This window comes from Hipposideros armiger, unplaced genomic scaffold, assembly GCF_001890085.2.
Source record: "Hipposideros armiger isolate ML-2016 unplaced genomic scaffold, ASM189008v1 scaffold_19, whole genome shotgun sequence".
Classification (NCBI taxonomy): domain Eukaryota; kingdom Metazoa; phylum Chordata; class Mammalia; order Chiroptera; family Hipposideridae; genus Hipposideros; species Hipposideros armiger.
In genome coordinates this window covers 1,785,694-1,801,173 of record NW_017731369.1, presented here as the reverse complement: position 1 = coordinate 1,801,173, position 15,480 = coordinate 1,785,694, and the positions used below count along the sequence as shown (strand labels likewise).

The 15,480-nt window shown below is 41.5% G+C and overlaps 2 long non-coding RNA genes across 3 annotated transcripts in view; one reads left to right on the top strand and one right to left on the bottom strand.

The window, feature by feature from the left end:
• The first annotated feature begins 3,588 nt into the window (after positions 1-3,588).
• On the top strand, positions 3,589-14,700 carry LOC109378943 (uncharacterized). Of its 2 annotated transcripts, none has more exons than XR_002123085.1 (3): positions 3,589-3,792; positions 10,424-10,513; positions 14,388-14,700. It is a non-coding gene; the product is annotated as an uncharacterized LOC109378943 (long non-coding RNA). The 2 variants fall into 2 exon arrangements; XR_002123086.1 differs by lacking the exon at positions 3,589-3,792 and adding an exon at positions 3,950-3,977.
• LOC109378944 (uncharacterized) overlaps positions 9,387-15,480 on the bottom strand; it is a 10,778-nt gene continuing 4,684 nt past the window's right edge. The window contains exons 2-3 of the long non-coding RNA XR_002123087.1: positions 10,985-11,125; positions 9,387-9,429 (exon numbers count right to left, since the gene is read on the bottom strand). This is a non-coding gene — a long non-coding RNA (uncharacterized LOC109378944). The remainder of the gene's footprint in view (positions 9,430-10,984; positions 11,126-15,480) is intronic.

The following is a 15,480-nucleotide window of genomic DNA, read 5'->3' as shown; positions in this document are numbered from 1 at the left end:
AATTTTTTTTGTTGATCACTATGTGATTTCTAGTATGGAAAGAAACACTGCTATAACAAAATCACTTTCATGTGCATCTTCATGTGAACAAGATATCCCAGCTTACATTTATTAAAAAAAAAAAGGAATAAAATTGGGGCTGAATCTGCCTCATTCTAACAGTATGTAGTATTTACCCATAGATACATGGAATATATTCTTCTTTTCCCAACTGATTAGGAATAAAGGTAATTCCCAACCCGGATAAAAGTAGAAGTGTTTTAGCCTTATGGTCTTAAAAATTTTTTTTAATTTTATTTTCAAATTATTGGGTTGTTGGAAAAGTTCATGATGTATTTTGTCTTTTTTTCAAAGGTCATTTATTTATATAAAGAATAAAGATCATCGATATATTGCCCGTTTTGTTCGATAGCTTTTTGCCATCTTTCAGTGAGCTTCATAATTCCTCATTCATAGAAGGACCTGTCTTTATTTGCAAAAAACTGAACAAGGTGCTGATTTACAGCCTCATCTGAATTGAATGTTATGCTACGCAAGAAGTTTTGAAGAGAGTGAAACAGTGGAAGTCTGACAGCGCAAGGTCAGGGGAGTATGGTGGGTGTGGCAACACATCCCATCCAAGCTCCAATAATTTTTGACAGGTGATCAAAGTTGTGTGTGGTCTTGCGTTGTCACGATGGAACACAACTCCTTTACAATTAACAAGCTCTGGACGTTTCTGGATGATGGATTCATTCAAACTGTCCAATTGCCGACAGTACACATTTGAATTGATTGTTTGGTTCCTTGGTAGGAGCTCGAAAACATGACACCTTTAAAATCCCAACACACTGAGAGCATAACCTTCCTCTGATGAATGTCTGCTTTCCATGTCGTTTGAGGTGAATCATCACGTTGGGACCAAGACTGTTTGCGCAACACATTGTTGTAAACAATCCACTTCTCATCACCAGTTATCAGTCACTTCAAAAAAGGATCGTTTTCCTCACGTTTAATGAGCATATTGCAGATGTTTATATGCACTGTCAAATGAACTTTTTGTTTTTAAGATTTTATTGGGGAATTGGGGGAGGGGAACAGCGTTGGGGAATCGGGGAAGGGGAACAGACAAGTTGCTGTCCCTTTGTTCTTCAGTCTAGTTGTGGAGACGTCGCTTCACTGGCCCATGTTGGTATTATCATTGCGCTCTTCCCGGGTGAGGCAGATCGGTTGCCGGTCACTGGCCGACCGCTCATGGCGGCTCTTGGCAGCTCACGCTGGCTGCCGGCTGCTCACGGTAACATATGGGGAGCCCACTGCAGCTCCACTGCAGCCTCCGCCAGCGGTGACTCATGGCAGCCCAGCTCCAGGTTGAGTTGTTGTTCACCATCTTAGCTGTAGAGGGCGCAGTGTCACTGGCCCTAATGTGGGATATGAACCGGAGCCGTGCTGCTCAGAGCTGGCGTCCCAAACCAACTCTTAACCAACGCGCCACTTGGCCGGCCCCAAATGAACTTATTTGAGTTCATGTGGAACCCAAATATCAAGCTTGCTTACGTATCCCAGCTTCTTCAGATGGTTGTAAACGCTTAAATGATGGATGTTCAATGTTTCTGCAATCTCGTGTCGTGTAACGTGGGTTTGATTCGATCAATGCCTTTATTTTGTCATTTTCAACCTCAGTGGCCTCCCTGACCGAGTGTCATTGAGATCAAAATCACCAGCACGGAATTTTATGAACCATCGTTGGCTCTGACGTTCTTGTAGAGCATTGTCACCATAAACATTATGTGACTTTTCACAAGCTTAACGTGTGTTCTTCCCTTTATGGAAGTAAAACAGTAAAATATAGCAAAAATGCAGTTTGGTCTTCCATCTTCAACTTGTAAAATCTCCAAAACGCAACCAAATCACTCAATTTTTTTTTTAGAAGGAAGCTAGAACTGTCAGCTGTCAAAGAACTTAGCAATAACACAGATGCGAATGACTCGAGTACTTCCAAAAATGAACTAGTGCCCTCTGTTGTAAATATGCGTCATGACTTTTCCAACAACCCAATATATACTATTTGTTGCACAGAAAAATGACAGAGTACCATAAAAGTATCTGACAATAAATATATGTTAGAATAAAATTTTGTGGAGAAAACAATACAATTATGAATTTAAGGAGAAAAAGCAAAAGAAAATCTTCCATCTCTAAGTTTATTCATGTAGTTTTAAATATATGTTAATACATATTGAATTGCATTTGATTTAGATTTCTTTCAAGACTTTCAAAAGAATAATGTAACATTTTAAAATGCCAACATTTATGATACTCAATGCCACATCCTTTGCTACTGTTTAAATCTAGGATTAAAATTTTTAAAGTTAACACAAAAAAATGCGATGAGGTATTGTTTTGTGTACAATTATTTTTAGAAGTACGCAGACATACCATTCCCTCCAGGTTGTAAAAAACAAAGGATCCAAACGTGTTCTAGGTAAAGAAATTATATCGAAAAAAATAGTCATATTCTAGAAGAGTACTTTGTTCTAACATCTTAGAACAATGTAATATATACACATTATGTAAAAGTCTTTCCACGGACTTTAAAGGCTTTCTAATTAAGACTGTACTGCACAAAAGCTGTAAAATATCTTTCCAAAATTTTAATCAGTGGTATATGCTAATATTTTTCTACAGCAGAAATACACTTCTGAAACCAGAAAGCGTAAGGGCTTTGGAATCAGAACTGAGTTGGGACCAGGCTCTATCACCTAATGCTTGACTTGGGACAGATGTTCCCACCCCTGGCTACACACCTCGGGGTGCTCAAAAGTAACCAGCACCAAAAGTGGGAGGGCAGGAGGGGGTAGCCTTGCACTGCTTTCAGAGTCCCTCAGTTGATTTAAGGACGCGAGGCTACATTTCTTCATTTGTATAAAAGACGCCAATGCCCACTTCACAGGGTTGTACTGCTACACAAGTTCAATAAACGCTCGTTATACTACCAGTGGATTCAAACCAGTACTGCCCAGTCCCCTAAGCAGGCGCAGAAAGTTCAAGAACAACGGATCCTACTATAAAGTTTTTGGCCTGCATCACCTTAGCACAGCCGTTCTCATGGGGAAGGGGCGTTTTGGGGACAACTGGCAAAGTTAGGGACATTTTTAGTTGGCATCTTGTGGGTAGAGGCCAGGGATGCTGCTAACCATCCTGCAATGCGCAAGGCGGCCCCAGAACAACAGAGTTGTTCCGCGAGAGGCCCAGTGTCTGAGGGGAAGCCGGTCCAAAGGGCCGTAGCTTTCTAACTCCAGGGTCCGGCGGGCAAACAGCCCCTAGTCTACTTCCCCCGAACGGCGCTTAAGGCTGCACAGTACCTCGCCACACCGCCTCAGGCGCTCGTCGCCGGCCACAAGCTCCTCAAGCGCACTAGAAGGTGGGCGGCCACGCAGAGCCTGCTTTGTATTCACGCGCCAACCGCAGTCAGCCAGCGACTCCTCCCGCGCTCAGTTTTGTTGCGCGAGGCGGGCCCTACGTAACTTCCGCTGCGAACCTCCGAGGGCCCGCCCCAGCGCGTCGTAACCCAGGGCAACTGTTGCCCTCGCCTACCAGTGAGGACTAGAAACTGCCTCAGGACCTTCCACCCCACTGGCTCCACTGGCCCCACATGAGGGTGTGAGCAGCCGCGGCCGCTTTCCCGCCCCCGGAGCAAGGCCCCACACCACCCCACGGGTGGCAGAGCGAGAGGCCCTGCTCAGTTGAGAAGAAGCTGCCCTTTGAGACGGGAAGGCAAAAGGGAGAGTAGTGCGGCCCTGGAAAGCGGCGGTACGAAATGGGTGGGACAGTGGGAGGAGCCGTTGAAAGGGCGGAGCCCTGTGAGGGAGGAGCCAAGGGAGGGAAGGGAGGGGCTTGGTGGGGCAAATGAGGACATTTTACTAGCGAGGTTAGCTCTTGAAAGAAGAGAAGGCATCTTTGTGGTATGGTAAAAACTGCTGGAGGAAGGAGAGAAGGTGAGGAAAAAGGATGCATCGTGGAAGAGGGGGAGGAGCCTGCAGGGAAGAAATGAGCCAGGTGTGAGGCGCCTGAGCTTTAGGAGCAACAGGTTGGGTGTATGTATTTGATGACTTAATATTTTTATGTGGACTGTAAGCTGTGTGAGAGCTGGGAAGACAGGCGTTGCTTTATTATTTTATTCCCTGTGCTAGGCATCTAATAATAGGCACTTAGTGAATGAATGTGAGTGGAAAAAGCGGAAGTGTTGGAGACTGGGATTGTAGTAGAAATGGTCTGATCCGAAGGGGCATAGCTGTGGGAACCACCCGCCTAGGAATCATTGTATGAACAATCAAAGCTGCTGTGCTCTGTGGGCACATAAGCATAAGGCACAAATAGTTAACATGGGGAGATAAGATTTATACTCTTGAAACTGTGTACAAATTGTACAAATTGGGTGGCGCATGTGCTTCACTTTGAGGCAAAGTTTCCACTCCTTGTAGAACTGTGTTCCAAAACGGTGAATTAGATTGACGTCCCAGTGTCGTTTTTCCTTTAGAAGCTATATTACCGGGATCATCAGTATGCTTGGGCCAATATTCAAGACCTATTTAACCAGTTCACAGGAATGAAGCTTACTTAGCTCTGTATTAAGAAACTTAACTTCCACCGTGCTTAACAATGTTTCTATTCACTGATTTCTTCATCAACACACATTGGTAAGGATCCACAGGAACATCCATTCAGAATTCCAAGTGAGGCTGCCGGAAACCCACCTTTCCCTGGCTGAAATTCTGAAATAGATTCAATATTCCTTTAAACCTGAAACTTCTATGAAGATGGGGATAGGTGTGGAGACATGATGTAGAGCCAGAGAAGTGGTAAGGAGTTTTGAGGCATTACAGCCTGCCTTTGACATAAACAGCCTGCTTTTGACTTAAACACCCCGGGTTCTTCACTTCTCCTGGCCCATCAACATTCCCCCCACCAGGTGTAGGAATCGATGACAAGGTATTTGTAGTCTGACTATATAGGCCACAATGGCAATTATGTGACACATGTGCTACCACACTCTTCTGTATTTATTCCCTGACAGACATCATTAATCAATCACAGGACTCTTTCCTCTAGCGGCCAAGTCTTAAGATCCTTCTCAATACAACACCCTAGGTAGCCATTACTTGTTTGGTACTGACAATTGGAACATATTCTTCATCCTAATATAGACAATAAAAGTAAAAAGAAATTAATAGTCATCAATGTACATGTAAACTTCCTTAACTCTTGGTAAGATTCATTTTTGTTTTCATTAGGATTACCTAAATTAATGGATCAGGAATCCTATAGATGAAATTTAGAAATGTAGACCAGATAATTGTATAGTGAGGTGAACTTACTGCTGGTTGGATAATTAGGAAGCACCCAAGTACCAGGAATATCCACAAAGCATTGTCCTTTACCCTCTCCTTGCCAACATTTATATCAGTGATTTTAATGAAGTTACAGAAGATATGTTCATTGAATTAATGGAGTCTTAAAGTGGGAATGGGAAGAAATGGCCAAACTGTAGGATGTCAGATTCAGAATGCTCTAAGCAGGTTGGGATGATGCTCTTTGAACCACCCTAAAATGGAAATTTTAGAAGGATCTGGGAATATTTGGATGTCTACAGCTAGCTAAAAAGAAGAAAAAAATTTAAAGGAAATCAGCATCATGGATATGCATTGAAGAATGGAATATTAACAATTCATGTGAAAAAAAAATCTAAAAGTTGTAGTTGACCTCAAGTTCAGTGTTAATCAAGATTGGTATATAGAGTTAAAAAAAACATAGCCATCTTTGTTGAATTCATAGGTGTAGATTTTAGATCAAAGGGAGTCAGATTTCAAAATAGACACTTCTAGACAGAATGAATTTGAAGTATTGCCCTCATTTCCAGGTAGTACTACATTTTTTTTAAAAAAAGATTTTTATTGGGGAATTGGGGGCATGGGAACAGTGCTGGGGAATTGGGGGAAGGGGAACAGACAAGTTGCTGTCGTTTTGTTCTTCAGTCTAGTTGTGGAGGACGTTGCTTCATTGGCCAAAGTTGGCACCATCATTGCGCTCTTCCCGGGCGAGGCAGATCAGTTGCCAGCTTCTGGACGGCCGCTCACTGCAGCTGCTGGCCGCTCACGCTGGCTGCTGGCTACATACGGTAGCCCATGGCAATCCACTGCCACAGGGGCTGCAGCCTACGCCATCGCTGACGACTCACGGCAGCCCAGCTCCAGGTCAAGCTGTTGTTCATCATCTTAGCTGTAGAGGGCACAGCGTCACTGGCCCTCATGTGGGATCCGAACTGGGGCCCTGCTGCTCAGAGATGGCATCCCAAGCCAACTGTTAACCAACACGCCACTCAGCCGGTCCTAATGGTGCATTCTTAAGATAAGGAAATTTGAGATTCTTGTCTGAAGAAATGATAGCTGTCTTCAGATATTTTCAGGGTTATCATATGTTGCATTTGGGAGGAACACCAGGAAAAGAGCAAAATTTGTAGGCTTGCAGATGTCTTGATTTGAGAACGTTATAGTCTTAAAGCTGCTGCTGGAGTGAGAAGTAGTAGCTTGTAAAGTAATAAGCTCTGTTATTAAAAATACTTAAGCATGTCTAAGAATAATGCCTGACTCCAGGTCACGAAGATTTTCTGTTTTCTTTTAAAAGTTATATAGTTTTGTGACTTATATTTAGATCTATGATCCATGTAGAATTAAAAAAAAAATGTGGCATCTAGATGGCCAGTGGTTGGAACACTATAGTTGAAAAGACAATCCTTTCTGCATTTAATTATTTTTGCATCTTTGTCAAAAATCAGTTGCCCATGTTTATGTGAGTATATTTTTGAGATCCCTATTCTGGCCCATTGATCTATGTGTCTCTCCATTCACCAATATCATACTGATTCCTGTAGCCCTATGGTGATTTTTAAAAGTGGGTAGTGTGATTCCTCCCCTTTTTCTTTATTTTCATAATTGTTATACCTATTATAGTTCCTTTGCATTTCCTCATAAAGTTTAAAGCCAGCTTGTCAATACGTATCGATAAGAAATCCTGGTCTAGATTCTTATCTTGATATTCAGCAGTTATACTTCCAACTTCTTTAAGATTGCCTATCTATTCTTAGGCCTTTATATTTTCATATACTGGGGTGCCAAAAAAATGTATACACATGACTTGTATTCATCTTTTGTTATCAGTGTATACTGAGTGTTGCAATTTTAATACAGTTTTTTCCTTTCTTAAAATGTGTATACATGTTTTTTGGCACCCTCTGCACATTTTAGTATCCAAAGAATTGAAAAAATTATTAAGAAAAGAATTATCATATTATAGGCACATAGCCTTACCTTTCTAAGATCTACGATTTCCCATTCCCAGGGGCCTTGGACTCTCTTCAAGGACCATAAATGTCCACATTTTAGGTAGTAACATTCTTAGTACATAAGGACTGTTTGCTTTGCATGTTGCGTCTGATAATACCAGACTAATGTACCAAGACATTACAACTGGTCACCAAAATCTGGCTTCCTTTTCCCTCTGGAGATTTAAGAGGAAGTATTATCCACACTTCTCCTTAAAGTTAGGCAATGTTCTGTGATTTGTTCCAGCTAATGGCATGGGGACTGAAGTCTTATATTACTTCCAGGCAAAAGCACCTAAGAGTCAGTGTGTGATTCCCTGTATTTGCCATCATACTTGGCCATTGTGGTGCCTCGGTTAGTTCAATTCCAGAGTGAGGACAATGTGGAGCAGAGTCAATGATATTATACAATAGACATGTAGCATGTGTTAGAAATAAACTTTGTTGGTTTTTTTTTATCACTGGGGGAAAAATTAGGATTGTTGTTATTGCAGCATAACATTACCTATCTAGACTAATACTATCACAATAGGTAGTGGAGTCTAACAGATAGTGCCATGCCAAATGAAGTGCACTTTGGTAAGCCTGCCAGGGCAACCTTTTCCAAAAGAACCTGGCAGCTTGAGCCGTATCTGGGGCAAACAAACTAAAAACAAAAAATTCAGAGTTGTATTGGGATTTTTAAAATAGATCCATTTCTAAATTCACTTTCATTAAAATGATAAAATAATCACATTATTACCTTCTTGATCAAAGAAAAACAAAGTACCTTTCTATACTAATATGGCATCCTTCTGTCAGTCTCTTCTTGGGTCTTCGTCTATCCCAGCGGTTCTCAACTTTCCTAATGCTGTGACCACTTAATACAGTTCCTCATGTTGTGGTGACTCCCAACCATAAAATTATTTTCATTGCTACTCTATAACTGTAATTTTGCTACTGTTATGAATCGTAATGTAAGTATCTTTTTGTTTTCTGATGGTCTTAGGCGACCCCTGTGAAAGGGTCGTTCAACCCCCAAAGGGGTCGCGACCCACAGGTTGAGAACCACTGCTATCCCTTAGTTTCTCATCATCTACCAGCCTTTTGAAAATTTCTTTGTGTTCTTGGTCATGTGGTCTCTTTTTTTCACATAGGTTTTGCATTATGCAACATTACTTATTTTACAAATAGTAGATATGGTTATTGTCCTCAGTTTACATTGAGTTCACACCCTCCCACCCCATTTTAACTTTTATACAACGTCCATGAGAGTAGCAACAGAAAAATGTGTCCTCTTCCTGGACTCTATTGTAATATTGGTATGCCTCTGCCATTGGCCCTTTGTAGCTTAATGGAAGTCTTTGTTCATTTCAGGAGCAAGACACTTTGTATTCTAAGTTACAGGTTGGTTTGGGTATTAAAGCTACATTGATTTTGCCAGATGTATAACAAAGAGGCAATTTGTAGTCTCTGTACTTCTCAGTTAATTAACAATCTGCATGATCACAATACAGTGCCAGAGATCCAAAAGGTAATGTCTGTTTTTTGTTTTTTGTTTTGTTTTCATTTCCAGCTTTCCTTTTGCAGTGCAGTAAATTCAGTGAAAATGCTTTGGGTACTTTGACTTAAGAGTAATTGGACAAGTATTTATGGAGTTGTCTAAATCATCTTCATAAACTCTATTCTCTGATTTTTTTATACCTTTGTTGTACATCTGTTCTTTTTCAATAAGTCCTTGTTCAAGGTCTTTATTCCAACTTAAAATTATACAAACTGTGTTGTGTATTCTTTGATACATTTATTGCAACTTGCTTAAGGTCAAAATTCATTATACACTCACCTCCACCATTATCTCACATTTCATTTCTTAAACCACTCTGATAACATAATGGCTTAAAAGTTTTTTATTATGGAAAACTTCACACTTACGTAAAAGTAAAGTGAAGAATACAGTCAGGACGGCCGAGTGCCTCGGTTGGTTAAGAGCTCACTCAAGAGTGCGAGCTCTGAGCAACAGAGTTGCGGGTTCGATTCCCAGCCCAAGCTGAGCTGCTGCTGAGCTGCCAACAGGTGGCAGGATGGCTCAGCTAAAAAAAAAAAAAGAATACAGTTAACCTCCATGTCCTCATACCCATCTACAACAAACAGAATTTATGGTCACTTTTATTTCATCATAATATCTGTAACCCCAACCCCCACACATCCCACACTCCTTGCAAGATTATTTTGAAGCAATTCATAAAATTGCTTATGTTTAATTGGTAAATTAAAATAAACTATGTTACAGTTTGTTTTTTTTCTGATCACTTCCTTTCCATTTCTGTCTTTAAATGCTACTAGAAAAGATATTTTTCTGGATCGTAGTGAATTTCCATAGGCTCTGTTTCTTAGACTCTCCTTCAGCTTCTTTATTGCATTTCCAAATATCTTAAATTCCTTGATCAGTTTTTCTTTGGGTTTATTCTTATTTATCCAAGCATATACTTATGGATACATTTTCTTCTTTGTACATTTTGATTTGCGTCCCTTCCATAGCATATGTTGTAGAATTTAATACCTTCTGGCCTACATCTATGTGCCTTCCTGCTTTGTACTCCAAATCCAATTTTCTAGTTGCAAGTGCAAATGCATTTTCCCATGGTAGCATTTTCATTATGATCTTTGTGTTTTCTTAATGTGATTTTCTCGGAAAACCTTAATAAGGACTTTGATGTATGCTTTATACCAGCGATTCTCAAATTGAATCAGGTTGTAAAGCTCTTTGGAAGTCAAGAAGCGGAATAGCATGAGCTATTGATTTACTTCAAATCTGTAAAGTCGGCATAATTTTACAGAAAACAAGTGTATTATATCAATGCAGATTTCTGCCTTTCAACATAAAAGGAAAACTGCATATAATTTGTAAGAAGTCACATAGCTACTCTTTTAGGATCTTTGATCGCTTCTTGTCCATTTCTATTTGTCATTTCTTACATGAGCTGGAAGACAAGAATGGACAATAAAACTTGAAGGCATATTTATAGGAGGAAAACTTAAAATTCAGACCATTCTTTCCACTAACTGAATCTTTTTTCTAATTAGGAAAAGACCGCCAACATTTTGTTTTTGTAGTGGAGCATCTTCACCCAGCTTGAAGAACACCAGGGTTCCGGAGGAACACCTAGCAATCTGGTATGTAGGAATCTGCCCATTTGACTAAGAATACTGTGTTTCCTGACTCTGAGATAATCCTGAGTTTTCAGTCATAAGGAGTCAATATATAGTTCCCGTGATCCCCCATAAAATAAGTAAAGTACTGGGGCCGGCCGAGTGGCTAAGTTGGTTAAGAGCTCGCTCAAGAGTGCGAGCTCTGAGCAACAGCGGTTCCAGTCCCGGCCCGAGCTGAGCTGCCGCTGAGCTGCCAACAGGTGGAATTAGTATGAAATTAGTAAAGTACTTATAAAAATGTAGTATGTATAACAAATATGTAAAGTGCTTATCACAGTGCCTAGCACATAGTTAGAGCTATGTAACAGTAAGTTTTATTACTAAATTATTATTGTTACCTGGGTTTCTTTTGGCCCTTTGTAATATAATGTGACTAGAACCTCTTTTGGTGCCCTCACTCGGTCCAATTCTACTGACTCCAAAATAGGGGCTTACCCAACATTGCATCCTGGGCCTCTGCTGTTCCTCTCTCTAGATATACAGGAATAGATTCAGAGATATATGCTAGGCTTTCCCTCAGATTTCAAAATTTTCATGGCATGTGAGAAGTAGTAGAAGGTGCTGAGGATGGTTTACCTGAAAGAGAGAAGATTACAGCGGAACTTTTTCATAGGGCCGTTGGGAGGCAGAGGCAAAGGGCTATGTCTGGATCAATGATTCTTCATCCTTTTGTAGGTTGTAGACTGTTTTGTAACTCTGATGTAGGCCCTTCCCTAAAAAACTGATTGAGCACCTTCAGAGGCATCATAGAACCCCATCCATGGATGGGAAGGCTTCCCATCACAGAGCCTTGCCCTGGAGGGCAAAACTAGGACCAAGAAGTGGAGGATGTTAAAGGGGCAGGGAAAGCAGTGCTGCTTTGATATAAGAAAGATACTGCTCTAACAGAGCAGTAGTTCTCCAAGTTTACTGGATTTTAGAATCACCTCGGGTGATTAAAAAAATCCTGATGGCGTGGCTGTGCCCAGACAAATTAGAATCAGAATCTTTGTGGATGGGGTCTGGGCATTTTTATTCTTTATAAAGCTCCCCAGATGATGCCAAGGTGCAGCCAAGTTTGGGAACCAGTAAATTAGAGCATTTTGCATTTTAGCAGGCTTTAAATGGTGAACGCCTTGTCAGTGGAGATGAAGCACAGAACATTTTTCTTACTGATGTGAACATTCTAAAGCTACCTACTCTCCCTAAACAGTATCTATTTCATTGCTATAATAACCTCAAGTTTAAGTTTGTTTTATTATTTAATAAAAAGCTTTGCTTTTGAGTCTCTGCTTTTCCCCTTTTGAACTGTACATGTGCATGTTAAGTCTATGGGGTTTGGGGGTACAAACGTATTTGTAATTCAGGTGAGAATAAGGTCTAGGAGCTTCTTTGGCCTGGGCAGTTACTGAAGTGAAATTTTACAATATGAAAGGATCGGGCTGGTTTGCACAACCTGTCAGATCCTTAATCATGTTTATGTTTGTAACCAAAATAGCACTTGTAAGTTTTTAGTTACTTGTAATATAGGAAGTTTTTTCCTTTCAGATCTTATTAATTTCCTCTGATGTCATATTGTAAAAAGATTAGGATGTCCAAGGCCAGCCGAGTGGTGTGTTGGTTAGGAGTTGTCGTGGGACGCCAGCTCTAAGCAGCAGGGTCCTGGTTCGGATCCCACATGAGGGCCAGTGACGCTGTGCCCTCTACAGCTAAGATGGTGAACAACAGCTTGACCTGGAGCTGGGCTGCCATGAGTCGCCAGCGATGGCGTAGGCTGCAGTGGGGCTGGCTAGCAGCTGGCGTGTGCTTTCGTGAGCTGCCGTGAGCCGCCGTGAGCAGCCGTCCAATGGTTGGTGAGTGACTGCCTCACCCAGGAAGAGCGCAATGATAACACCAACATGGCCCAGTGAAGCAACGTCCTCCACAACTAGACTGAAGAACAAAAGGACAGCAACTTGTCTGTTCCCCTTCCCCCAATTCCCCAACGCTGTTCTCCTCCCCCAATTCTCCAATAAAAATCATTTGACCTTCCATAGATAAATGGAATTTTGTTACCATCAAAATGCCACTTTAAGCCTAGGTGAAAAAGCTGAAATAGTAATTGGACAGATATTGTTATAAAAAATTTACTTACCTCTACCTCAACAGAAAATGAAAAATGTGGGTTTCTGGCAGAGATCACATTGGGGTGAGAGAAAGCAAGGTGTGTGGTCCCCATTGGACCCTGTCTCATTACAAACAAGGACTTCCTCAAGAAAGCACTGGCTGTTCATTAGCACTAAGCCGGATCATTGTCTAGTCACTGCTTACGCATTAGAGTTCATCTGTGCTGCTTGTGGGGTCCCCAGGAGGAACCCCTGTCTGTGGGAAGGTATGATAATCCTGCCCTTTTCGTAGATGAGCAAACAGACCCAGAAAAGTAACTTACCCAAGGTCACACAGCTAATAAGTAGTTTGGGAAGCCTGGCTGTTTGGCACTCAGTAGTCTGTGCTCATAATCAGGATTATAATCTTCCTAACCCCTTGACTGGGTTATAAATGCCAAGTCTCATTTTTCAATCTGGAAAAGCCTTAATTAAAGGTAGATAGTATCGTCATCATCATCACCATCACCATCACTGTCACCACCATCTACTGTATCAGTTTCCTAGGGCTGCCATAACAAAGGACCACAGCCTGGGTGGCTTGTTGTCTCACAGTTCTAGAGGCTCAAAGTCCAAAATCAAGGTGTCGGCAGGGTTGATTCCTTCTGAAGGCTATGAGGGGAGGATCTGTTCCAGTCCTCTTTTTTTGGCTTATAGATGGCCATCTTTTCCCTGGGTTCTTTCTATCTTCTTCTCTCTATGCATGCATCTATGCCCAAATTTCCCCTTTCTATAAGGACACCATCATATACGGTAGATTAGAGCAAACCAATTGACTTAGCTCAGACTACATGCTCCACCAGTTTCCTCAGAAGCCCAAAGGATCCCCAAGCCATTATCCAGAGCTGTTGGAATGGGAAAGAGGAGGAGACTGGGGTGCATTAGCGACACACGCCCACCGCAGTTCTCTTCATATTAGCACAATATCATTTGGATATTTTTGGAGTGGAGGGTAGGGGCACTTAAACCTACTTTGCTTATGGCAGTCTGTACCCCAACATGAGGGATAGAGGCTGTACTCACATCTTCTTCTTCTTCTGGTTTTTTCATGCCCAACTTTGGTCTTTAATTAAATCCATTAGCCTTTAATTAAAATTAGCCTTATCTTTTATAATGCCAATAGTTGAAAATGGATACGTTTATAATGTTTCTTCTCAGTTTATTCCTGAATGTCTTGAAGATATTTCACCTAAGTTATTAAATTGCTTTTTTTTAGATTTTTTTTTTAAATTGGGGTATTGGGGGAGGGGAATAGCATTGGGAAATGGGGAAGGGGAACAGACAAGTTGCTGTTCTTTTGTTCTTCAGTCTAGTTGTAGAGGACGTCACTTCACTGGCCCATTGCGCTCTTCCTGGCTGAGGCAGATCTGTCACCGGCCACTGGATGGCCACTCACGGCAGCTCTTGGCAGCTCACACCAGCTGCCAGCCACTCAGGGTAGCTTATGGCAGCCCACTTCAACTTCACTGCAGCCTACGCCGTCGTCGCTGGCGACTCATGGCAGCCCAGCTCCAGGTTGAGCTGTTGTTCACCATTTTAGCTGTAGAGGGCACAGCATCACTGGCCCTCATGTGGGATCTGAACTAGGGCCCTGCTGCTCAGAGCTGGCATCCCAAGCTAACTCCTAACCAATGCGCCACTCGTCTGGCCCTTAAATTGCTTTTTTTAAAAAATCAGTATTAAAAACTGAGTTCAATCCGCATTTCAAACTACAGGAAGAAGATGTTAAAAACTTTAAGCAACTGCCATAGTAATCACAGTAATGGATCTCTGCCAGAAAAATGAGACTGAGTTAGAAAATAGTGAAAGTAATGAAATTCAAAGCACAGAAGAAGCTGAATTAACCTATACTTGTCCAGAGGAAAAAAACGAAAAGAATCATGTTTGTTGTCTTCTCAATATCAGTGACATTACACTTGAACAAGATGAAAAAGCCAACGAATTTGTTATTGGAACTGGATGGGAAGAAGCAGTAAGTACCATCTTGAGTTAGCTCCCTTACACATCTGTGTTTTGATGCAAGTCTTTTCTTTTACTTGTTTTTCAAAAGTAGTTACTATTACCAAAAAAAAATGTGTCAATGATGAAATATAGAAACCGTTGGAACAGAGGCAAGATATTAATGATGAAATTAGCAATACCTTTTATTTAGTATTTATGGCCACCTAGTATTGGCAAGCACAGTACTATTATAAATGCTTCATGTACATCTCCACTCAACCTCACCATAGCCTGATGCGACAGGTATTATGAACAGCCTCATTTTTTGGACAAGGATACTGAGGCACCTAAAAGTTGGAATACTGTACCGAAGATCATCCAACCAGTGGCCAAGATCTTCTGGACTCCAGAAGCTGAGCACCTTAACTACCAAACTCCCTGAGATTTCTGTCCTAGAGGTTCTATTCAGAACCCTGTGAATTTATTGTTCAAATATTCTTTGAATCAAAAATAGAATCCTAAATTTAGGACTATAAGGAAATTTGGTCTAATCCAGTGATTCGCAACTGGGGGTAAAGGGGAGGGGATGCTACTGGCATCTAATGGGTTGAGGCCAGGGGTGTTGCTCCATATCCTACAATGCCTAGGACGGCACCCACCACAAGGAATAGTCCAGGCTGCCTTAACAGAATACCATAAATAGGGCGGCTCCAGCAACAGACAGTTATTTCTCACAGTTCTGGAGGGTGGAAGTCCAAGATCAAGGTGTCAGCATGGTTGGGTTCTTGGTGAGGGCCCTCTTCCTGGTTATGCCCTCACATGGCCTTCCTTTGTGCATACAGGCAGAGAGAGGGAGGGGGAGGGGGT